The sequence below is a fragment of the Mixophyes fleayi genome, chromosome 2 (assembly GCF_038048845.1).
Source record: "Mixophyes fleayi isolate aMixFle1 chromosome 2, aMixFle1.hap1, whole genome shotgun sequence".
Lineage (NCBI taxonomy): Eukaryota > Metazoa > Chordata > Amphibia > Anura > Limnodynastidae > Mixophyes > Mixophyes fleayi.
This window is the reverse complement of record NC_134403.1, coordinates 55,029,327-55,055,958: the sequence shown is the minus strand read 5'-3', so window position 1 is coordinate 55,055,958 and position 26,632 is coordinate 55,029,327. Positions and strand designations below refer to the sequence as shown.

General features: G+C 40.8%; 1 protein-coding gene across 3 annotated transcripts in view; it reads left to right on the top strand.

The window, feature by feature from the left end:
- The first annotated feature begins 7,512 nt into the window (after positions 1-7,512).
- The window catches only part of DCLK1 (doublecortin like kinase 1), a 311,215-nt gene continuing 292,095 nt past the window's right edge, over positions 7,513-26,632 (top strand). For 2 of the 3 annotated variants that reach the window (XM_075198997.1, XM_075198998.1), the window contains exon 1: positions 7,514-7,740. The gene's annotated coding sequence lies outside the window, so the exon portion shown is untranslated. Of the gene's footprint in view, positions 7,741-26,632 lie in introns of all 3 variants that reach the window. The other variant, XM_075199001.1, reaches the window with a different exon arrangement.

Sequence of the window (26,632 nt, the reverse complement as noted above, 5' to 3'; positions counted from 1 at the left end):
GCCTTCCATAGTAGCCATATATTTCTCTTTACCAGTCAGGGTTGCATAGTAGCCATGTGTTCCTCTTTACCAGTTAGGGTTCCATAGTAGCCATGTGTTCCTATTTACCAGTCAGAGTTCCATAGTAGCCATGGGATCCTCTTTACAAGTTAGGGTTTCATAGTAGCTAAGTGTTTCTCTGTGCCTGACAGGGTTCTAAGGTAGCTATGTGTTCCTCTTTACCAGTTAGGGTTCCATAGTAGCCATGTGCTCCTCTTTACCTGTCAGGGTTTCATAGTAGCCATGTATTCCTCTTTACCAGTCAGGGCTCCATAGTAGCCATGTATTCCTCTTTACCAGTTAGGGCTCCATAGTAGCCATGTGTTCCTCTTTACCAGTTAGGGTTCCATAGTAGCCATGTGTTCCTCTTTATCAGATAGGGTTCCATAGTAGCCATGTGTTCTTCTTTACCAGTCAGCCTTCCATAGTAGCCATGTGTTCCTCTTTACCAGTTAGGGTTCCATAGTAGCCATATTTTCCTCTTTACCAATCAGGGTTGCATAGTAGCCATATGTTCCTCTTTACCAGTTAGGGTTCAATAGTAGCCATGTGTTCGTCTTAACCAGTTAGGGTTCCAAAGTAGCTAAGTGTTTCTCTGTGCCAGACATGGTTCTATAGTAGCTATGTGTTTCTCTTTACCAGTTAGGGTTCCATAGTAGCCATGTGCTCCTCTTTACCTGTCAGGGTTCCATAGTAGCCATGTGTTCCTCTTTACCAGTTAGGGTTCCATAGTAGCCATGTGTTCCTCTTTACCAGTTAGGGTTCCATAGTAGCCATGTGTCCCTCTTTACCAATTAGGGTTCCATAGTAGCCATGTGTTCCTCTTTACCAGTCAGGGCTCCATAGTAGCCATGTATTCCTCTTTACCAGTTAGGGCTCCATAGTAGCCATGTGTTCCTCTTTACCAATTAGGGTTCCATAGTAGCCATATGTTCCTCTTTATCAGATAGGGTTCCATAGTAGCCATGTGTTCTTCTTTACCAGTCAGCCTTCCATAGTAGCCATGTGTTCCTCTTTACCAGTTAGAGTTCCATAGTAGCCATGTGTTCCTCTTTACCAGTCAGGGTTCCATAGTAGCCATGTGTTCCTCTTTATCAGTTAGGGTTCCATAGTAGGCATGTGTTCCTCTTTACCAGTTAGGGTTCCATAGTAGCCATGTGTTCCTCTTTAACAGTTAGGGTTCCATAGTAGCCATATATTTCTCTTTACCAGTCAGGGTTGCATAGTAGCCATGTGTTCCTCTTTACCAGTTAGGGTTCCATAGTAGCCATGTGTTCCTATTTACCAGTCAGAGTTCCATAGTAGCCATGGGATCCTCTTTACAAGTTAGGGTTTCATAGTAGCTAAGTGTTTCTCTGTGCCTGACAGGGTTCTAAGGTAGCTATGTGTTCCTCTTTACCAGTTAGGGTTCCATAGTAGCCATGTGCTCCTCTTTACCTGTCAGGGTTTCATAGTAGCCATGTATTCCTCTTTACCAGTCAGGGCTCCATAGTAGCCATGTATTCCTCTTTACCAGTTAGGGCTCCATAGTAGCCATGTGTTCCTCTTTACCAGTTAGGGTTCCATAGTAGCCATGTGTTCCTCTTTATCAGATAGGGTTCCATAGTAGCCATGTGTTCCTTTTTACCAGTCAGCCTTCCATAGTAGCCATGTGTTCCTCTTTACTAGTTAGGGTTCCATAGTAACCATGTGTTCCTCTTTACCAGTTAGGTTTCCTTTGTAGCTATGTGTTCCTCTTTATCAGTCTGGGTTCCATAGTAGCTATGTGTTCCTCTTTACCAGTCAGGGCTCCATAATAGCTATGTGTTCCTCTTTACCAGTCAGGGTTCCATAGTAGCTATGTGTTCCTCTTTACCAGTTAGGGTTCCGTAGTAGCCATGTGTTCTTCTTTACCAGTCAGTGTTCCATAGTAGCCATGTGTTGCTCTTTACCAGTCAGGGTTAGATAGTAGCCATGTGTTCCTCTTTAGCAGTCAAGGTTCCATAGTAGCCATGTGTTCCTCTTTATCAGTTAGGGTTCTATAGAGCCATGTGTTCTTCTTTACCAGTTAGGGTTCCATAGTAGCCATGTATTTATCTTTACCAGTTAGGGTTCAATAGTAGCCATGTGTTGCTCTTTACCAGTCAGGGTTCCATAGTAGCTATGTGTTCCTCTTTACCAGTCACGGTTCCATAGTAGCCATGTAATCCTCTTTACCAGTTAGGGTTCCATAGTAGCCATGTGTTCTTCTTTACCAGTTAGGGTTTCATAGTAGCCATGTCTTTCTCTTTACCAGTTAGGGTTCAATAGTAGCCATGTGTTCCTCTTTACCAGTTAGGGTTCCATAGTAGCCATGTGTTCCTCTTTACCAGTTAGGTTTCCATAGTAGCCATGTGTTCCTCTTTACCAGTCAGGGTTCCATAGTAGCCATGTGTTCCTCTTTAGCAGTCAGGGTTCCATAGTAGCCATATGTTCCTCTTTACCAGTTAGGGTTCCATTGTAGCTATGTGTTCCTCTTTACCTGCTGTGGTTTCATAGTAGCCATGTGTTCCTCTTTACCAGTCAGGGCTCCATAGTAGCTATGTGTTCCTCTTTACCAGTCAGGGCTCCATAGTAACTATGTGTTCCTCTTTACCAGTCAGGGTTCCATAGTAGCAATGTGTTTCTCTTTATCTGTTAGGTTTCCTTTGTAGCTATGTGTTCCTCTTTACCAGTTAGGGTTACATAGTAGCTATGTGTTTCTCTTTACCAGTCAGGGTTTCATAGTAGCCATGTGTTCCTCTTTACCAGTTAGGTTTCCATAGTAGCCATGTGTTCTTCTTTCCAAGTCAGGGTTCCATAGTAGCCATATGTTACTCTTTACCAGTCAGGGTTCCATAGTAGCCATATGTTCCTCTTTACCAGTTAGGGTTCCATAGTAGCTATGTGTTCCTCTTTACCTGTTAGGTTTCCTTATTAGCTATGTGTTCCTCTTTACCTGTTAGGTTTCCTTAGTAGCTATATGTTCCTCTTTACCTGCTTTGGTTCCATAGTAGCCATGTGTTCCTCTTTACCAGTCAGGGTTCCATAGTAGCCATGTGTTCCTCTTTACCTGTTAGGTTTCCTTAGTAGCTATGTGTTCCTCTTTACCAGTCAGGGTTCCATAGTAGCCATTTGTTCCTCTTTACCTGTTAGGTTTGCTTTGTAGCTATGTGTTCCTCTTTACCAGTCTGGGTTCCATAGTAGCTATGTGTTCCTCTTTACCAGTCTGGGCTACATAATAGCTATGTGTTCCTCTTTACCAGTCAGGGTTCCATAGTAGCCATGTGTTCCTCTTTACCAGTTAGGGTTCCGTAGTAGCCATGTGTTCCTCTTTACCTGTAGGGTTCCATAGTAGCCATGTGTTCCTCTTTACCAGTCAGGGTTCCATAGTAGCCATGTGTTCCTCTTTACCTGTTAGGTTTCCTTAGTAGCTATGTGTTCCTCTTTACCAGTCAGGGTTCCATAGTAGCCATGTGTTGCTCTTTACCAGTCAGGGCTAGATAGTAGCCATGTGTTTCTCTTTACCAGTCAAGGTTCCATAGTAGCCATGTGTTCCTCTTTACCAGTTAGGGTTCCATAGAGCCATGTGTTCCTCTTTACCAGTTAGGTTTCCATAGTAGCCATGTCTCTCTCTTTACCAGTTAGGGTTCAATAGTAGCCATGTGTTCCTCTTTACCAGTCTGAGTTACATAGTACCTATGTGTTTAACTTTACCGACTAGGATTTGGAACAGCTGGATTTTGTGAATTTTAGCTGTGTGTTCAATATACACATTCCTGCACATGCACAGTTAAAACTGACCTGAAAATGTTGACTATATGCGTTAGCACTAGACTATGGCATCTAAATAATCCTGGTACCATTTAGGTATCATATGATGCTCCAAAGCTCTTAGGGTGCAAAACTCGGAGGGGGGAATTCCAGCTCCAGCCCATTCCTGTGGATCATGGAAAAATACAGCTGTTTACATCAAGCAATTCAGCGTCTAAAAGGATCTCAAAAAATATTCCTGGCGCTGTAACACTATGTTCTCAAATGGTTAGTTAATTAGTGGCCAAATACCAGCTGTACAGAACCTGTGGGTTCTCAAAAAAGGGGGCAAACAATAAACAAGAATAGCAGCGCTAGAGTACCGGATCACCATTAACCAATAACTGAATCTGTGATATTGAAATATAAACCACAGTATTTATTACATTAAATTCAACATATGATGCATCTTGAATCAGTGTACTGGTGTATACAACACATATAAAAAAAAATATAAAATGTTAAAAAGTGTAAAACACATATACATTACTCTAATGCCAGTGATGCAAATGGAAAACAATAGTCTCTTTCTTCTAGTTAATTCTAAACCAATGCAATAGAACATCTCCAAAAGATAGAAATATAAATTGATTTCTTTCATTTCCAAGAGTAGTAGATCTAATAGGATCAGCAGCTGTTGAAAAAGGGCCTTCCTATTGAAAAGTCCCTAAACATGAATATTGTAACGTCTAATCTTAGTTCTGTATTGCTGCTTCAATGAAAGATACAATGTATGTAAAATGAATCTTCACATGTCTTCTGATGAAATCACCTGTGAGCGAAGAAACGCGTCAGGTGGGGGAAACCACGGGTGTTACACCACACACCGTGCCACATTTGATTGAAATTAGCACCTCTTTTCACGTCCGCTCCACTCAGGAGATGATGGGGCTTTGACCGAGTCCAGCCAATATACTGATCTTCCTCCAAGAGAAACATCTACCTGGACAACGAACGCTGTTAATCCGGTGCTCTGGACCGGGGGAAGAGGAACTGAATTTTGCATCTCCAAGAGCCACTGATGCATGGATGCATACATCTGGCAAGGAAAGTATTACAGTCACTTTTTGATCCTTTGCTGCATTTGACAACCACTTGGTAATTACCTGGATCTATTTTCCAAGATTAGCCGATGATTGGCACGATCTAATGAACTTTGCACGAATCAGCTCAGCGGAGAAAGGAGAAGGAGACACGTTCACATTCATTTATTCCGCTACAAATACTATTCAAGATTAATATTTTGGATGAGTACAGATTAATTTTACATACATTGTATCTTTCATTCAAGCGGCAATACAGAACTAAGATTAGACGTTACAATATTCATGTTTCGGGACTTTTCAATAGGAAGGCCCTTTTTCAACAGCTGCTGATCCTATTAGATCTACTACTCTTGAATATGAAAGAAATGAACTTGTATTTCTATCTTTTGGAGATGTTTCTATTGCAATGGTTTAGAATTGACTAGAAGGAAGAGACTATTGTTTTCCATTTGCATCACTGGCATTAGAGTAATTTACATGTGTTTTACGCTTTTTAACATTTTATATTGTTTTTTATATGGGGTGTATACACCAGTGCTCTGATTCAAGATGCATCAAATGTTTATTATATATATTACATTTGATACACTGGATAGTGTCAGTAACTAGAAGACATAATTTACTTTCAGTGGGGTTACCTTTGTACAAGCTGTTTTAAGTAGGAATGTGCACACATACATCCTAGTAATAAAAATATAGAAAAGGTACACATTTATAGAGACAGGTCTGTTACCCACTTACTCATATTATTCATTTAAACCATAAATGAGATTTGAAAAAGTTTAGGAAAATAAATGTAAACGTGGTAGTGTGCTGGACCTTAAATGATGGTTTTACTATTTCTACCATGTGCAGTTTAATATTTGACTTTTTGAGAGATAAGGAACCTTGTATGAGGGGATGTTGAGATGAATGTAGTTTTGTAGGTAGGTATTTGATGATTGCAGATATTATATATGGCACTGACATTCTTTATTCATTAAGGCTAAACAGTGAATTTTAATTTCAATGTTATTGAATGTTCATAACTAAGACTTAACCAGACCAAAATAACAAAGAAATACTAAAAGCAGTACAGGGGCTATAGCTGGTGAAAAGAAGCCTTTAGAGAAGTCTGCTCAAGTCACATAAACTTGGGAAGCCTGATGTTTACCTACACAGTTGCAATATAGGCTTTTTAATTGGAAGATAGTAAGTAACCTTGTTCTAAGTCCATTTTTCATGGCTTTCTGTTCCTGAGGTTGGTTTAAATGTTAAAAATCTTAGGAGCTGGGAGTGTAATTGGCTGATGAAGTTTAGAAGGGCTATATTCCGTACAATCCCTTTCAGTGTGCTATTGGAATCTGACAGCATATGTCATAGTCATGTGTATGTCCCTCTAATATGATTTATTTTTCTGATTGGACTGCTGAGGATTCCCTTTGGAGAGCTGTAACTTAGATTTCTAGTGCCCTGGGCGAGAAAGACAAATGCCGCCCCCCTAGCCCTCAATTTTAACCAAATTAACCTAAAATATTCCTAAATTACGCCCCCTTCAGCGTTGCGCCCTGGGCGGTCGCCCCTGTCGCACAGCCCTAGTTACGGCCCTGCTTTGGACTACGTTGAAGCTGAAGATTATCATGTTTAATAAAGTAGTAACAAACAGGTTTCGTGGTGTGTTTATGTTCAATAAAATTTATTTGAATCCTCTGTACATCTTTTTTTTTTCTACTTTGGCTATTATGATACACCATGTTCCACAATAGCCACAGACAGCCTTGTGCATGTTGGTGATTGTAGTACTATTCATCATGGGGTTTATTGGGCGTAAGAGTGGGGCCTGCTTGCATGTTAGTAGCTCCGTATATGACGGGACTGACTCCCACTATGACTGTGGGTGTCCCTGTTATAGTGGGACTGATCCAGGCTCCCCTAGCCTGGTCCTGATTACCCCACACTGGCTTACCACCAGCCCCAGGTTATATTATAGCGCTGGTGCTGGTGCCAGACAAGTTTCACGTCCTACTGTAGAAAAGTGGGCTCTCTGTGAGAACATCCTTCTGGCATCCTTTAAATTCATTATAATTACCTTTTAACACGTTTTTATACATTTATCCTAAACTGCACTAAAGTTCACTCAAGTTCAGCAACAAGCAAGAGTTGAAAACGGCTATGTCAGAAGTCCACCAATAGGGTGGAAGTCCACCAAGTCTCTCCAATAGGGACTATATAGGTCATTCTTTGTAACAGACCCCTTTAACCAATATACATTATGACATTACTAATCACCTTTTTATTGATTTTTTTTGCAGAGGTATAAACATGTAGTCACACACAAATAGAAACGATGCACCTGACCAATGATCACTTCATAAAGAGACTTATATTTAGTAAACCAACTTTTAGGGTAACTCCAAAGTCCATGGGTGATGATCCGGTGAATGCACGGGACAAAGCAGCGCATCCAGCAGCTGCAGTGGATATCTCTGTTTCCCTGCGGGCACATCTATAGGCAGATCAACTCTCACCAGCACATATGTGATGCAGGGGGGAGCCTACGGGGAAGGGTGGGTGGTGGATGGTGCTGGTGTGAGGAGGAGAGAAGCATCCAAATGAGGGCCGGGCTAATGCAAATGACTGCAATAGCAGCAGAAGGAAGGCAGCTGCAGCCTAGACTCAGCAGATCATCCAGTCAGGGGGCCAGGAGATACACAACAAAGACACTCAGCCTGTCTCTGCCGGCACAATACCATTCAACACTCTCAGAAAGAAGACATTTACTGCCTGTCCCATTTAATTTACTCTGAAATCCAATCAAGAGCATATTGAGAAAGGGGGAGTAGAGACAAAAAAAAAAGCAAATAAGGTAAGTCAGTTAAACTGACATTATGCTTGTCAATTGATTGCATTGAGCTTTGCTGAAATAAATCCCAGTCTGGTGACTTCAACAACAAGACAGTAGAAGAAAATACCGTAACTTGTATTAATGCCGTGTGCCATCCAGGCAGCCGGTGTGAGGGGGGTGCAGGGGAGGTGGGCACAGAGCTGGTCTGATTCATCTAATCACGTTTCATTACACGTATAGTCAGAGCTGTACTGCATTTCTGCAAGCCCAACAATTTATTGCAGCACATAGAGTTGCACAATCGCTTATATTGTATATATATATATATATATATATATATATATATATATATATATATATCTCGTTATATCACTTACATGGCATGGTTTGTCTGCAAATGCTGTAGGGATGGTATCCTGGAATATGGTGGTTTAGCTTATCTTGACTATATCTCCCATCACAGTGACAATGCATACAGGATGCAGGTTCATCATATACAGGCCCCCTCTGATTTCTCTGTGGGTAATTGGCCCTGATGGTTTAGAGATTGTGTGTGTGGACAGACAGAACAGACAATAGTTCTCTTGACTGGCAGTTTTATATACAGTCTTTAGGGATAGGAGAGTGTGTGGTTGTGGTGATGAAAGGGGGGGAGGTCATCCTGCTAAACTTATGTACCATTTCCATCAGAAGCCTCCATTGCATACTGATACTGTAGTTTCTTTGCAAAAAAAAAATACCCATTTTGGGGGAATGGGAATAGCTTAAATTCCAGAAGGAACCGGCAAGGCATTACCGTGACTGAGGAAACAGAGCTGTTAATTAGTTTCCCTTGTAGCTCTACAGATTTGGAATCTGAATGTTGGAATACTGATTGCACAAAGAAATACAGGGCTGTCACTCATCCTAAAAAATGTTCCAAGTGGCGTTCAGTCATCAGCTGCTGCTGGGAGCTCTGGTACAGGAGTGAGATCACCATTTTATTACTCTGCATCTGAAGTGTTAATGTCAGACTTGTGCATGAGATTTAATGATTTGTCCAATATTACTGCATCTAAATGCCACATGCCCGTTTGTCTCTGTGCCCAGGATTACAGTAGATTAAATACCGGCTGGAAATATACACACCTGATGTGATAGTGGACAGAAGGGAGTTGTCCTTTTCAAGATGTAATTTTTTCAGCACCTCGTATCGTGGACTGATTGGCATCGGTGGGGATAGAAGTGTATTATCTGCCTGTCATACAAACCCTGCATTGTTGTTTGTATTTAAATAGAATTGCATTTATAGCCTAGTCACTAAAATACTCCAGCAGCCACAGTCTGTCTTCCACACTGATTACTGCATTGTCAGCATATTGTATTGAGAAAGAATCAGCACAGACTAGGCGCTACTCCCTCTTGTACTGGACGCGTTGTGTCGCCAGACGCACGTTACAATGTGTATTACCAGATTTCTGCCTGTAAAATGACTCGTTTTTATTGCTCTCAATTGACACCATTTTACAGGTCTAATAGTCTGCAGCCGTTTACCACAGAGGAATCTCACTGAGAAGCCTGTCCCTTGCACAGCTAGGATATTACCTACAATCTTATAGGTGCAGCAAACTGTTCAGCTACATTGGATACTTTAACTACATGTGCTGTCAGGGCCATCTTAACAACATTATGGGCCCCCAGGCAAAGCAGTGCACCGGGGCCCCTAGATATAGATAGAGATATAGATATATAGATGTATACAGATACAGATATATATATATATATATATATATATATATATATATATATAAAGAGATAGAGATAGCTAGATGTACTTGCTCAGTGACCCTTTTAGGTTTTTTTTTTGCAGGTTTTTTCCTTTTGCAGGATTATTTATTCTCATTAAGAGCCGTGCCTATGGGGCCCCCTTGCCCGTGGGGCCCCCGGGCAGTTGCCCATCATGCCTAATGGAAAAGATGGCCCTGTGTGCTGTGTTTGTAGGTTACACTATTTGGAATAATTACACTATCAATGATTGTGTGTTTATTGGAAATCAATTGGCGGTTGGGATATATGCCCAAGTTATTGCTCTAAACCCAGTATCTAGACTTTAAGTATTCCTGTAATCTATAATTAAGCATAGTATAGAGGGGATGGGGGGGTGCAGCACATTTTTTTTTAATTCTGATTAAGGAGTGATGGTTTCTGGAATTTTCTGTATGTCTGCAGTCATTAGTATCCCGACATGTGTCTACAATATAGTACTTGTCTAGTCTGACCAAATTACCTAGGAAAATCATCTGGCATCTGGTTCTAGATTTGAATCAGGATGCACTATATGCTTTCCAGGCCCGGATGTACACAAGACAATGACACACTTCAAATGTTTCGTGAAGTATATGATCAGAAGTGTTATCCAAAGAACTGATATCCAAAGATACTGTTTCAAATGTTGTTAGACATTAGGCAAAATAAAAGGCCACCCACTGTCTTTGCAGTTCTGTCCCTGTCTACATGGAATATTGGAGCCATCTTTTATGTGTCACTGTACTTGTGTCATATGCACATCTAAGGCTTCAACCAGAGTGATATAAACTGTAAATGATCACTGGTTCCTGAACAGTGGTATTCAGTAAAGAGTCCTTTAGCATCATCAGACAATTAAAACAATATATTTTTTCTACACTGAAATCCATAGTACATTAGGGTCCTATGTATGTTATTTATAAATTAGGTTCAATACATTAAAGAAGTACATCAGTAAAGATATCCTAGTCCATATTAATAAGACAGTCAATGTGTTGTCAATAAATTCTATGTTTAAAGAGAACCTGTCACCTTTATTAAAACTGCTTTTTAAAAAAGTGCCAGAAAGGATATAATAACATATGCGCTGTATGCGGATAGATTAATGTGTCTGACAAGTCGGGCTCACCAGTTGGCTTCCTTCATGTTCCCAGGACCTCATGTGGGCTCCGAGGGATGAGGGCTGTGACATTATAAAGAACTCAGGCGACTGAACTGCGCAGGATAAATATAGAAACAAAGACTTTTTCCAATAGATCAAGTTGTATTCTATTATAATGATTAAATGAATAAGTAAAACTTCGTGCAGTTACAAGAAAGTACCCATATATCTCACATAAAGACAATTACAGCTGTCCCTCACCATGCACCATCTGCACAGGTCGACCTGCTGGTACATGATGGGGGAACAGCCTCTATTGTCATGTGAGATACATGGGCACTAGTTTGTAAGTGCAACAATGATCATTGTTACACGTGTGGGGGAGAAACGCTCTGCAGCATAATCGCAAGGATCTGCCCAAATATTGGATTAATTTGTGGGCATGTTGTGAGCGGTTCTTTGAGAAACACAGATCTTCTTAATTCTTTTAGATCTATTAGTATAAGGAGAAAGCTATCCAGAAGTGAGTCCAGTTATTAGCATACAGAGCACCTTTATTTTTGCCCTCTCCCAGACATAGGGCAAGAGAGGAACTCTTTTTCTTAATACATCTAAAAAGGCCATTGTCCAGACGGTGAGCATTTGTCATTTATAGACTAATGGTATATATAGACATAGCATTGTTTAGCCAGGGTTCACATCCATGCGTTTTATATTTTTTACAGTCTATGGGGTAAATTTATCAAGCTGCGGTTTGAAAAAGTGGAGATGTTGCCTATAGCAACCAATCAGATTCTAGCTGTCATTTTGTAGAATGCACTAAATAAGTGATAACTGGAATCTGATTATTTGCTATTTGCCATGTCTCCTCTATTTCAAACCCGCAGCTTAATAAATTTACCCCTAAGTCTCATAGTCAATAGTGCTGAAGGGGTTATATCCTATATTTATATTTTTTCTAAAGTTCTCTCCAGTCCCACAATCTCCACCCCTCCAGGACCCTAATCATCTGCCCACTCTTCCACTCAAATTGCAGGTCAGCTGTTCACCACAGACATGGTCACCTGCAGTTATCATTGGAGTTATTGTGATGCGTTTGACTAGGGCCAGAGCACCTGTTGTATTTATTCTTCATTCCCTACATGTCAGTGTGTAAAACGTTTTGAGTGTCTATCTAAAACAATGTAGACATTACAATACAAACAGAAACACGAATTCTACTCAACCAACATTTATGTCCCTGTTTATGCAACTTGAATTAGGCCAACATGTACTTATCTGAGCATCTAAACCCTTAGTGTTGCTGTCACTGCTGGGATTCTGCACAGAAGCTTGATATTCCCTGGATCTGGGACAGCAGAGGCAGTCCCAATATCCAGCCTGTACCTATACCACAGACATGGCCTCAGGCTTTTGGATGACAAGGAAACTCCTCAGTCACTAGTATCCTTCTAACTGTTCAACTGTATTCATAATAAAATTCATTAGTGTATGTATGGACTTCTGTAACTCCTATCTGTGCTTAGTGATGTCATTATTTATTATCAGGTTTAGTGATGACATCACCTGAGTATTCATTAAGGACAACGTGCTCTAGTACAGATCATTGCAAGGACCTATGGTATAGGCAGCTTCATGTATTTATATGGTAATATAATGTCTACATGGCTCCTGCTGTCCTGATACTTTACACAAGGGAAGCATTATCAGTTATAGAGCCTAGAGTTCATTATAACACTATTAACTCTACACCTGTATTGTATTATTCATATTATGTTCATATTGACAGCACCTTTCAGGGGCAAACGCAGGATTTGTAGAGGGGGGTTTCCACACCACGCCACCAGTGAGCGTGACTAACATGCATGGGGGCGTAGCTATAACATTAGACAGTGCTTGGCTGCTCTCCAACTCTCCCTATCCCTATAATATACATGGGCAATGCTGCGTGGACTACTGTTAGGTGCACGCAGCTCTCCCTTTTCAAGCAGAGCTGTGTGAAGCGGGGGAAAAGGTCCAGCCACCTCAATTATACAGTGCCCCAGGCTTGGAGGAGGGTTTCCAGGCACTAGGAAACCCCCCTCGGTTTGCCTATGCCTTTATAATGAGCCTTATGAGACTGGCTCTTCGGTGCTTGTTACGTTATTGCCGATTATTTTGGAACTTCTGCTTTCGATAGTGTGAAGTTTAAATAGCTTTGAATATGATTTTCCTTCAGGCCGATGTCTATTGTTTCTAGCTAAAGGTACATTAGGTTGTGGTCACGTAGATCACGTTATAAGGAAAAAACACCAGTAGTTCTGTAAATAAATTCATTACTGATGTAAACACATTTTTATATTCACTGTTCACTCGAATGACCTTTGTAATTCCTCTCTCACTGTTCTCTTGTTTAATATATTTTCATAAATATATATTTGTTTGTTTTGTTACTTTATGTTTGTCCTTTGCTGTTGCAAATTCTTTTACTGTGTGGCCTACACCACACGTGTCTCAAGGCTATGCCATCACTCTATCACTCTTTCTTCAGTAAAGTACTTTGTTACATTGTCATTCAATGTTCAGCTCTCCCCTTGTTCTAAAAATATTCTATTTTTTAAAAAAAAATTAAATTATAAATTATATTTTGAATGTTTCTCCACTGCACTAAAGGGAATATTCACTCTCATATACTTTTTATCAGATCTCTAGAGGTTAACCTAATTATTATTATTATTATTATTACTATTATTATTATTATAATTAATAACATTTATTTATAGAGCGCCAACACATTCCATAGCGCTATACAATAAGGAACAGACACAGCACTAAAATGAGACTGGGTATTACAGACAGATCGAGGAGTGAGTGACCTGCCCGCCAGCTTACAACCAAATGAGAGCATAATGAGGGTGAACACAAGACTTTACCCCACAAAGCAATTAGCTTTTGCTACTGAGTTTAAAGATAGAACATAAGATATGATATTGTTAGGCCCAGGCCACAGAATTACAGGGGCTGCCGGCTGCTCCTGGTTTACTTATTTTATATGCATCTGTGTTTCTGTTGGTAATGTAAGTGCGGATGTATTAGGGCACACCTGCATGTCAGCACAGATGAAAAATGATGCATTTAAATTACTGTTAGAAGGCAATATATTTCTTTCATTTAATAAATGTACCATACGTTTGGGGCTATGGGTTCTGTGCAGAGTTGGGAGGGGGAATGCTGAAAGAGTGGGTATGGTTATTAAAAATAGTATGGTTTATTTTAAACTTTATATATATTATTTTTATTTATTCATTCATTTATTTATTTATAAGACGTCACAGATTCTTTAGCGCTGGATACAGTAAGCCAGTCACAAATAGTTGAGGTAATCATACATGCCAACTCTCCTGGAATGTCCGGGAGACTCCCGAATTCCGGGTAGGTCTCCCGTAATCCCGTGAGAGCTGGAATTTCTCCCGCATCAAAGCCGGCATGTAGTTGTGTATAGGCGGAAGGAGCGGCGCTTCACGAATCGTGGCATTTTGGTCCTGCCCCCAGTGACGTAATACCTGCTTTGGGTCTTTTTACCAGTGTAAAAAGACCCAAAACAGGCATTACATGCCTGGGGGCAGGACCAAAATGACACGATTCGTGAAGCCTCGCCCCCTTCCACCCTCCCCCTACACCCCTCTTCAGTGATCTCCCGGAGTGAGCCAGCCAAAAGTAGGCAAGTGTGAAGGTAATACACTTAAGAAGCACAGATTAGTGTGAGCAATACTATGTGGACTCACACAGAGTGCAGCAAAATACATGACTGGACATACAAGGGAGTCTGACAGTAGACAGACATGGGACAATAGGTAGAGAGGACCCTGCCCACGAGAGCTTAATATATACACACTATAGAGCGTAAGAGAGAGAGAGAGAGAGAGAGAGAGAGAGAGAGGGGCCTTGATGATTCACAAGATATTTATAGATTTATTTGGTCTCATTTATAGATTTTGTGTAAGCTAACCAATTTCTTATCACATGGAACTCAGGAACCATGGAATGATTCCTGGGCCACCGGTCTGTTGTAGCGACGTCCTCTAATAGGCCATTGTTTTTGTTCATGTGGGTCCATTCAGGTCTGCATTTGTGAGAAAAGAACATAGAAACTAATGCTTAAAACTTCAAGGGTGCATGGTTGGCATCCTGCAATATTTATAATTACTGTAGAGCCTTAGATGTATTTAACTTAATTAAGAGGAGGAACGAGGCACGTGCAGGTAGCAATTTGCTGAGTGATCTGTGGCCCTGTTCTAATTGAGTCGTAAGAACAGAACACACAGCCTGTAAGATAACTATATACAAATACCTGACCTGATGGTCATCAGGAGGACCTGACCTATGAACCTGTCACATGACGTCAGGTCATTGAACGAGCCCTAGTAGTCTCTTGCATGTCATGCTCTGGTTAATACTGAAGTATGTGCACTTTTGACATTTTGCGGAGGGACCACTAAACAAAATCTGGCATAGCCTGGAACAAACACTCTGCACCATGATTCCCCATTTTTTACTACTTGCACATGAGCATGCTAATATTGTTTTACTTCATATTGCTTTACATTGTGGCTACTTTTTATACTATATAAAACTTTTTATTGGAGCTATACTGTATAAAGTACCAGGACTGCCAATTGTCAGTGGGAAACACAAATACATACATTCAGCTCAGTGGCTTAGTGGTTAACACTTCTGCCTCACAGCACTTGGGTCATGAGTTCGATTCCCGACCATGGCCTTATCTGTGATGAGTTTGAATGTTTTTCCCATGTTTGCGTGGAATTTCTTCCGCATCAAAGCCGGCATGTAGTTGTGTATGGGCGGAAGAAGCGGCGCTTCACGAATCGCGGTGCTCCGGTTTCCTCCCACACTCCTAAAACATACTAGTAGGTTAATTGGCTGATGTCAAATTGACACTAGTGCATGTGTGTTAGGGAATTTAGACTGTAAGCCCCAATGGGGCAGGGACTGATGTGAGTGAGTTCTCTGTACAGCTCTGTGGAATTATTGGCGCTATATAAATGATGATGATGATTCAGTACAAATATACAATATACCTTACACAAATAACAGTTTCTGGTGATACTGCTATGTTCAAGTTGTGAATGATAATGTGTATTTGTGCTATACTGGCAATCAAAGTATATTTTGCCCAAAATCTATAGCGATGGTCTATATGATCACATTGAAATAGATAGGATTATTATTGAGCATGTTCATAAATGAGCTTGTAAGACGACTGCGGACAATCTCTATCTGTGCATGTAGCCACCTCGGACCGTACCAATCACGCGGAGCAGCAGCATGGTGAGGGGCCGTGTGTCTGGCTAGTTTTACACAGTTATAATTTAGTTATCATGCTGATACTCAATATGTTTTGTTCAACGATCATTGAAAAAATATCACAAATGCTTTGCATAATTGAATATATTTTTAACATCCATTTCCTCTTCTTCAGTTTGTATCCTACTGACTCAAATTAATTGTTATCCTGAGTTTACTCAGGTTTTCCCTCAGTTAAACACCTTGTTGCCCCTGATATTTGTGCTTCTAGAAAACATTACGACCATTACAGATATTTAATCCCATAAATTTCCCCAACCTTGCTCTGACTCGGACTAAAGTAGCCAGATGATCATTGGTGGTCTCAAGCCTCCGTTGGCCAGAGAGTGTCATTGGATAAAATGTGCAGGGGCCTCTGTGCTGCTTTGTTTGGATAAATGATGGGATCGTATGGGAGAATAGGCACTCCAATATAGAAGTGGCCAGGAGGGGTCAGTCATGAGTAAAGTCTTTTAGCCCTTTACCCACTGGCAGGGGAGGGCTGGCACATTTTAGCCCAGGGGGCAAGAATAGACTCGGCAGCCTATTTGGAACATTTTAAAGGAAAAAATGCAGGTGGCCAAGTGACCCAGCCAAGGTAGCCCACTATGGGACCAGCCCAGCCTGCCTCTGCCCACTGGTGTAAAACAAAATCATGCTTTTATACTGATGGAATCATGTAAATGGGTATAGGACCCAATAGCACTTATGGTTGGGAAATGAATGTAGCCTAATTCCGCATAGATCAACGTAATTCCTTTATTAATATGTAGAACAGTATTATTACTACACTCACAATAAGGCTACATCCAGATGAGCTTTTTGTCGTATGTAATGCGATTTAACGCATCAGAAACATTTGTCCAGTGCTTTTTAAAGGAAGAAGCAAAACTCATCTGTACCCTTACCGGTACACACATGTAAGTAGTTACTCTGCTTAAAAATCTCCCAAAACAACAACAACAACATGTTGTTTATTACAATTTCACAACATAGACATATTAGTTTGTTGTTTGATTACTTTTCACTTATTATTGGTTCTAAGTAATATCCATGCATTGTTTGAACACCGTAATTAGTAGAGATGGGCGGGTCCGGTTCTCCGAGAACCGAACCCACCCGAACTTTGGGTATCCGAGTACCGAGCTGAGCAGCTCGGTACTCTCCCGCCCGTTCCGAATCCAAATCAAGGCCGAACGTCATCGTGACGTCGTCGGATCTCGGGGCTCGGTTCTCGCGATACTTCAACTTTATAAATACACGCCTCCACAGCAATCCATCGCCATTTGACAGAGGGAGAGAGCAGGGTGTAGTCATAGGCTGATTAGAGCAGGGACAGAGAAGGAGGATAGAGGTTTATTATTTTTTCTTAATATTTGGCACTCCCCAGCGCTTTTGGGGTGTCCCCCATAATTGTGCATAAATATTTCTGGCTGTCAAAAGTCATAACTGTCAGCAGTATCTACTAAATAATTTTTAGCACTCCTCAGTGCTTTTGGGGTGTCCTCCCTAATTGTGCATTAATATTTCTGGCTGTCAAAAGTCATATCTGTCAGCAGTATCTACTAAATAATTTTTAGCACTCCTCAGTGCTTTTGGGGTGTCTTCCCTAATTGTGCATTAATATTTCTGGCTGTCAAAAGTCATATCTGTCAGCAGTATCTACCAAATAATTTTTAGCACTCCCCAGTGGTTTGCGCTCAGAATGGATTCAAAGAAGTCCACATATGATCTGAATGAGCAACCAGGTTCTGTCACCAGTCCTGATGTTAGTGTTCCCAGTACGTCATCTGGCCAAGGCGATGTCAAACAACAGAGTGTTTTCAAATTAGTGAAAAAAACAAAAACCCAAAAAAAATTTACTGTATTGAAGCGAAAAAGAAGTGTAACTGAGCAAAAGTTAAGTGACGATAAAAAAAAAATTGCAAGCATGCCATTCTACACACGCAGTGGCAAAGAGAGAATGAGGCCTTCACCTTTGGCTATTAGTGGCAGATCCCAAAAATTTACCCAGCCTACAATTGGTGCACAACTACTGTTACGCGTCAAAGCCGAGCTGCAAGATAACAGTGAGGCATTACAGGAGAATATTTGCTCTGATTCACAAATGACAACAATCCCTGTGGAGAGTCCATCCAACAGTGGGATGTCTAATCGTAAGCATTCTGCTGATGTGTGCCTTAATAGCCCGAGTGTAGCCGGTGATACCCAAATTGAGGATGCCACTTTGGAATTAGAAGAGGATGAGGGGGAGATTTGTGTAGGCGACGAGGGCGCTAATGATGATGATAATGATTATGATGCAGACAGATACCAAATTGCCGTTCTCAATTTCTATTTATATTCTAGATTATATAACGGCTGAATAGGTTTCTATTTTTCTCCTAGTGGAGAGAGGATCTGATGCAGACAGATACCAAACTGCCTTTGTCCATTTCAATTTATATTGTACAGTATATAACGGCTGAATTTATTAGTTTTTTATACAAGTGGAGGGGGGCCTAGAGAGACAGAAACCAAACTGGCTTTCTCCATGTCAATTAATATTGTACAGTCTATAATGGCTGAATTTTTTGGTATTTTATACAAGTGGAGGGGGGCCTAGAGAGACAGAAACCAAACTGGCTTTCTCCATGTCAATTAATATTGTACAGTCTATAATGGCTGAATTTTTTGGTATTTTATACAAGTGGAGGGGGGCCTTGAGAGACAGAAACCAAACTGGCTTTTTCCATTTCTTTACATATTTAACTATAAGTGTAGGGTGTAATATACATTCAAAGACGATGGCTGCATTGCCAATATGCATAGATGGAGAGGAAGACAATCTGTTTTGTGTGTAGAATAAATGAAGGCCTACCAACGAAGAATTAAACTGTTTTTTTGGATGATTTATTAGCTCAACAATTAGATTACTTGTCTCTAAAACAGTTGGAGCACTAAATTGGGTTAATTTAGGCCCAAAAACATGGATTTTCCCAAAAAATAGCAAAACAAAACCAAACAAAACCAAAACCAAAACCAAAACACGCAATGGCGGTTTTGCAAAACCAAAACCAAAACACGACGGTAATCCAGATTCAAAACCGAATCCAAAACCAAAACACGGGGGTCAGTGACCATCTCTAGTAATTAGTAACTTTGTTATGAAATAGCCATAATTGTAACCCATATTGTCCATGTGCTGGGTCATCATTTATAAAGATATATATACTCTCTGGGCCAGATTTATTAAACTGTAGGTTTGAAAAAGTGGAGATGTTGACTATAGCGACCAATCAGATTCTAGTTATCATTTATTTAGTACATTCTACAACATAACAGCTAGAATCTGATTAGTTGCTATAGGCAACATCTCCACTTTTCCAAACCTGCAGTTTAGTAAATATATCCCTCTGTGTTTTATCTCCATTGTATTTCTATATTTATTACTTTGATTAATCCTGTGGCGCTGTGTATGCTATGTAGAATATTTCGGTGAGTATAACATTGGTTATTTCCCATGAAACTATCTTGAAGGAAACTATAATCCTTTGCTTTGAATGAACTTCTCTAGACCTATCTGATGCCAGTACAGTATTGTGCGTAATCAGAAAGCACCTTTCAGGTGAAACAGGGTTACTTTAACATAAATTAAATATGTTTCTTAAAAATACTGTACTTTAAACATCCTGGGCCTGAGTCATGTTCAGACGTAATTCCATTTGCGTGTCGTATTTGCATTAAATAACTCTGCGCATGCTCAGGAACTGACCTTACGCCAATGAACACAATTGTATCCAATTCAAGTCAGAATGCAAATGACACTATTGCTGCCTATGGAGGTCATGGGCAGAACAGGGGTGGGAAGGACCAACATAGGCAATGTACAGTAAGGGGCGAGCTTAGGGCAGTCCGACAGAAGTGCGGCCGATTCAAGTCCCGGGTTTCTCTAAAGTTTTGTTTTAGCCGTGAAATTTGCACCAGGTACAGGGCAGGTGTAAGGGCCAAATGATAGTTCTGACTGTCACGATAAAGACTATGGGGTATATTTACTAAACTGGGGGTTTGAAAAAGTGGAGATGTTGCCTATAACAACCAATCAGATTCTAGCTGTCATTTTATAGAATGCACTAAATAAATGAAAGCTAGAATCTGATTGGTTGCTATAGGCAACATCTCCACTTTTCCAAACCTGCAGTTTAGTAAATCTGGCCCTTAGTGTATGTTTAGATATTTGTATACAAGAAAGACTGTAAAAACGCTTGTATGTAGTGTACACATTAAGAACACTCTGATTTATGTATCTGATGGAAAAAAATCCCACATTTTTAGTAATATTTGTTGTATTATGAGATGTTTATTTTATAAAATATTTTTTTTTCATCCGTTCTGATAGGACTTTATATTGCACATATGCATGTTCGTATCCCTCACTGTGTTCTGTCTGTCTGCATAGGACAAGTAACGTCTAGGAAGAGCGTACTTACACCCAGATTCAAATGGAAATGTATAGTGAGATCCGCTTGGATTTGAAAACGGTTGGAACTACGCTTAGGTTCCGTGCTCATGTTTTAAACGCAAGTTGCGTGCAGGTTGCGTCGGAACATGAATCAGGCCCCCTGTATCTACAGAATACCTTAGTATGTAGATCAAAACACAAAGAATACCATAAACTTAAAATAAATTTTATTTCATAAAACATAGAAATCATATATATAACCTTAAACTATAATTCTAGACAAACTCCTCTTCAACAAACTAATTTGTAATAGAGGATTATTCAACCTGTCCGCTATCCTGTGTTCAGTACAGCTCTCGCTGTCAATCTGCACAATGTCTGACTCTCTCCTACCAAAACCTTGAGGGAGTAATTCATGCTGCCCGGACATCAGAGAATAGCGTATTAGAGTAATGTAGCGATGGCCAAGTAACGCTACAGGAAGAAATGGGCTGTGTTGGAAGGTGAGAACCAGAAGCCTTGTGGTTAATGCTGCCTAATACGAATTAGATATGTATTTTCCCTTAAAACAGTGGTATTGTTTGACCTATCCGGGGTCTCATGTACTGGTGGCTCAGCTACTAAAGCACACAAGGTCTATACCAGCCATGATCTTACCCATAAAAACTCATATAACATCCCCCATTGTCTGAGAGTATGAATTATCTGATTGTGCTTACTAATTTACTGAACATTGTATTCATAGAAAGACATACTTACCAACCTTTGGCAAGTTTCATTCGGGAGATTCCAGGCGGGGGGGCGTGGTTGGTGGGAAGGGCGCGGCGCGGTATTCTGCGTCATTTTGGCTCCGCCCCCACCACAAAATGCCATTTTTGACGCAGGGGCGGGGCCAAAATGACGCGATTCACCGCAAATTGCGTCATTTTGAGGAGCAGGTGCTATTCGCGGGATATTTGCCTGCTCTCCCAGGAGCCCAGGAGACCTACCCGAATTTCGGGAGTCTCCTGGACATTCGGGAGAGTTGGCAAGTATGTATAAAGATTATATATCTCTTGAATTTTCTGTTATCCCACATCTCTTAAGAAAATAGCAGTACCTCTTAATGAGAGTCCTTTTATTAACCTTCCGGTACTCATCTGCATTATAAAGTTCCTTACAGTGTTGGAGAGCAACACCTTTGTACTACATAGGCTGAAAGCTACTTGGTGCTTTCTTTCATTACCGGTAAATACCATCCTTACCTGTTTAATAGCTGGCTCAGAGATTCTATATTGCTATGCCACTGGTCCATTGTAAAATTTCCATTGTTACCCCCTAAAGCCTTGTGTCCAGGACAGGATATGGTAATACAAAACTTCTCAATAAAACTTTATTGTCCAGGGTTGCTCTGAACAGCAGATTGACCAATGCGGCTCTTCAGCTGGGGAACCTTCTCATTACATTTAGTTGTTAGCTCTTTAATTTCCAAATCTCAGTTTTAGATGGAACACTGCTCTCAGTTTGCCTTCATGCAAATGATTGTAGTATAAAACTAACTGACAGGCATGCCATCTGGTACAAACATTTACCTCAGGGGCTCTAGAAAATCACTTAATAAAAATAAAATGGAAATTCATTCTCTGTTGGATTTCGAGATTTAAAGGTCTGATGTAGTGTATCTGTAAATATGTCTGATATAACCCTACATAACCTTATTGTTTCACGCTTCAGCAGACTTGTTATATACCCTTATGCAGCTATTTTCTCTTTATCTGCTTAAAATTCATGATAGCTCACAATTTCCCCAAAACCTGGGAATTGTCCATATGGTACCTTTCTAATTAAACCTGATCCCTGCTAACTTCCCTCAGGGAACAGTATTTAAAATTTTGGCTTAGATGTAAGTGTTCTGCACATTATTTCTTGCACAGCAATGGATAGATTATTATATCATGCATTTACAGTACACAGACAGGAAGGCGGTAACTTCTAGTTAAGTTAATGACAATTTTAAAGCCACTCAATGGGGGGGTATTCATTTGGCGGCGATATGGCGCATGGACATCTCACGCGCAGAGTGGCGGCAATTACAGTAGAAATATCCACTCATTCTTCCTTGCGAAAAATGAACAGAGATTTCTTTCAAACCTCTGCCGCAAAGTGTCTCCAAAACGTCCATGAGATACTTCGCAGATAATTGAATTCCCCCCAATGACTTCCAGAAATGACAGTTTATACTGATTAAATAAATTTATACACAGTATAACCGTCACCTACACATGGTGAACACTGGCATATTGTGGGTGCAGGATAATCTTACTTAATTAATAGGTGGCATTTTCTTGGAACAGTTCACCCTGCAAAATGGCGGCCTCCTCTGTTTAGCATACAGCCTACTACCTCGGAATATCCTGGAAACTCCCGAGAGGGTCGCACCATTGCACAGCGGTGGGTGGGGCCTGATAATAGCCATTACATCACCATGACCCCGCCCCCTCTGCACAACATCACCAATCACAGCATTGTGCAGTTAGGAGCAGCGCCATGGTGACCTGAATTGTGTTAGCCTCCCCCCCACCCCCTGCACTTTCTCCCTGGCCTTACCCTCTGGGAGGTCCAAATAGGCAAATATGATGTGTAGTTGACAGAGACACATTAGGACAGTGGTAGGCAACAGGTGGCCCTCAGGTCCCATTCAGCGCTCCGAGCCTTCACCTGTGGCCCCCAGGTCCTTCCTGCTTTATTATAACATTTGGTTGTTATACCTTGTAACACTTATTTAATATGCCAGCTGATATGTTGTTACAGATAGATGTTTCTTTCTTTGATTAAATGTATTATTTTAGCTTATTAAGGGTAATGAGCGACTCTTTTAAAGTTTAGAGGGCCTCCCTTTTGCCCCCTGAAGTGTGTCAGGTTGCCCATTACCACATGGCAGGACTCATTGTTATGAATGCGGGTTAAAATATCCGTCTAGCCTAGTCACTGAGAGGGAAATAATACATAACAAGTGAATACATTTTCATTGTTGATTCTACATGGATTCATAAACGTGTGAAGTATCTTTGGACGTCAGTGACTGAGCTGTGCTGCATAGAAAGCCTATGATACATGCTATGATCCACACACATCATCTGATAAACCGTGTGATCCATGTAGCAGACCTCATATGAACATGCTGCAGTATAGCGAGCAGTGTATAGAGCATTGCAGTAAAGTCAGGATTGCACCAAACATTTATCTCCATAAACACCCAGGTTGCCGTTGAGTAATGAACCCGGGACGTGCGCACGTTGTTACCTCCTGGTAGACAGCAGTAAGGGGGGGGGGGTGCCTGGCACCAGCTTCAGTACAGTATGTTATATAAATATGTATCATATTTACACAAATAACTTCTATTCCCTTTCATCTGAAGAAGCAGAAGTCATCTAGTTTACTATAGTAACGTACATTCTTTAGATATAACTCCATAGTGGTTTGTCTTTGAATACCAGACATAGGATTTTATTATTTACAAATTCACTGTGGGAGATGTCTTAGATTTATGAGTCTCATTTACAGTTAGGAGTAAATTCAGCTAAAGGATGAAAATTTGCACCTAGACAAACCATGTTGCAATGCAAGGGGTGCAAATGTTATTTTTTTTTTCACGCAGGAAAAATACTCCCTGCGTTTACATGAAGACAGAGTGCCGCAGTCTGCGCTATCCTCTGTGCAGGCGTCAGCACCATATTTCCGGCACTCTCTTCGGTCTGGGGACCAGTGGCACTGACTGGCTTGAGGAAAGCGCCAGAAATATGGTGTTGGATGTCACTGCTCTGGGTGCAGGGTGGGCGACAATGGTACACTCAGGTACAGGTACACCCTGCACCCATTATATGCGCACCCTGCACCTATGCACCCATTATATGCGCACCCTGAACCTATTATATGCACACCCTGCACCCATGAACCCATTATATACACACCCTGCACCGATGCACCCATTATATGTGCACCCTGCACCGGTGCACCCATTATATGTGCACTCTGCATCGGTGCACCCATTATATGTGCACCCTGCACCCATGCACTCATTATATGGGGCAGCACGGTGGCTTAGTGGTTAACACTTCTGCCTCACTCTCGGTCTGTCTGTGTGTATGTTAGGGGATTTAGATTGTAAGCTCCAATGGGGCAGGGACTGATATGAGTGAGTTCTCTGTACAGCGCTGTGGAATTAGTGGCGCTATATAAATAAATAGATGATGATGATGATGGTGCACACCTTGCACCTCTGCACCTAAAATATGCACACCCTGCACCCATTGTAGATACACCACTGGCCAGACCAATGTTGTATGTACCGCATACCACCCAACGTTGGTCTCTGCAGCAGTGGGACACAGGATGACCACACCCCCAAGATTGCCCCGCCTCAATCAGGAAGGTTGGGAGGTATGTTACCGTGTAGGTCATTTTAAATATCATTTAGATCTAATTAATTTACAATGTCTAGGACAGCCTGGAAAAAGAAACCAGTCTGTATACTTTCAGTGTTACAGGTAAAATCATGAATTGTTTGCACAATATGTGCCACAAGAGCTTAGAGTCTACTAAGAATACACTGTGCAAACCAATCTGCCCTTGCTTCATTTAGGGAGTTTAGCAGAAATCAACATTTTTAATTTCACTTCAACTTTTTTTTTTCTTATATACCTGTCTTGTTTTGAAAACAATTTAGTTGGCATACATAGCATTATTTGTCATAAAGTGACGACTATGGCAGTAGGAACACCCTATTAGAGGTGATAGCGTACAGGTTTGATCAATGAAAATACCATTCAATGTCAGTTTTTAGGCAATAATTTATTAAGTCATTCCCTATGGGAAGGTCATTGCTGCGGCCCAGGTTGTATAATTACCAACAAATGCTCCAACTTTTTATGCAACAAATGCACTTACCAGCTGTTCTATGTGTCAGAATATAATGAAAGCGTTAAACCATATGAGCTGGACTTCTTGTCTGCATCAAATGCCCAATGTCCATTCAGGTACGAGAGAGAGAGATAAATGCAGACCCATAAAACTGGTCAATGGGACATATGCAACATGCACAGATGTGTGCAGCCATAAAGACAATGTCTATTCAGAGGGGCTAGTCAAGAGGAAGGGGCTATTGTTTACTAGCAGATGGCTCCGAGGTCACACTGACACTGCACAAGGCTCTTGACCATGGAAGAAAGTCATTCCCAACCTGGTCATGTTTGAGATATCACCCTAGAAACGTACAGAGATCACATACTTTCAGTATCTTGAATGTCCAGACAATATCTGTATAGCGTCCTTTTGATATTATTGCCACAAAACCCAAGTAGTTATATAAGCAGCTACTATTTATGTGGCTACCTCCTTAAGTAGATTTTCTTTCTTCAAAGCTGGAAAGTGTCTACCCGAGTGATACGTTGATATCTCCCAAAGATCCTGCCAGGTCTTAAACAAACTGGATGTCATTTGTTGTGAAAACAGAGACACCTGTCTGAGGTCTCAGCGGTCTTGTTGGCCTAGTTCTTAAGCCGCTGATTTAAGATGATGAGAACACTGTAAGTTTGTTGTGAAAAGGTTTACATGGAATTGTCACTGTTATAGCCACAAGAATAACGATGCATCAGCTCTAAAGGCGCTCATATACGCACTGACTTTTAATTTCAATGTGGTCAGGGGCTGGCTGGGCAGGGGGGCAGAAGGTCCCATAGTGGGCTACCTTAGGCTTGGTCACTGGGCTACCTGCATTTTTTTCCTTTAAAATGTTTCCAATAGGCTGCTAAGTCGAGTCTTGCTCCCCTGTGATAATACTTGCAGGCACACCTTGAATATGATCATATTTGATAATGTCAAACAAGAATTGTGACACATGTCCCAAATGAACACAAAAGATCATTCACAAATGTGATTTTCCATCTAATTTTGGTCACCTGTCACTCAAAGATGCCAACTGTATCGCTAAGGCCGTGGAATTTATTTTCACGTATTTGCCACCTGACATTTTTACAGCTAAAAACTTCAAGGATACTCTATATGGATATTAACAGGTCTGGAATTAGTTTAATGAAAAGATCTTTTAAGAATTTGATTGTAAAACTGGTAACTGCACATATGGGCAGTTTTAGAAATAATCCACAGCAGGGTTTTAATTCAGCCTTGTTACATAGTTAATATTGTGTTACACTGTATTGGTGTAAAATGGATCTATGTAACAAGGGTGGGTGATATGGAAGAGT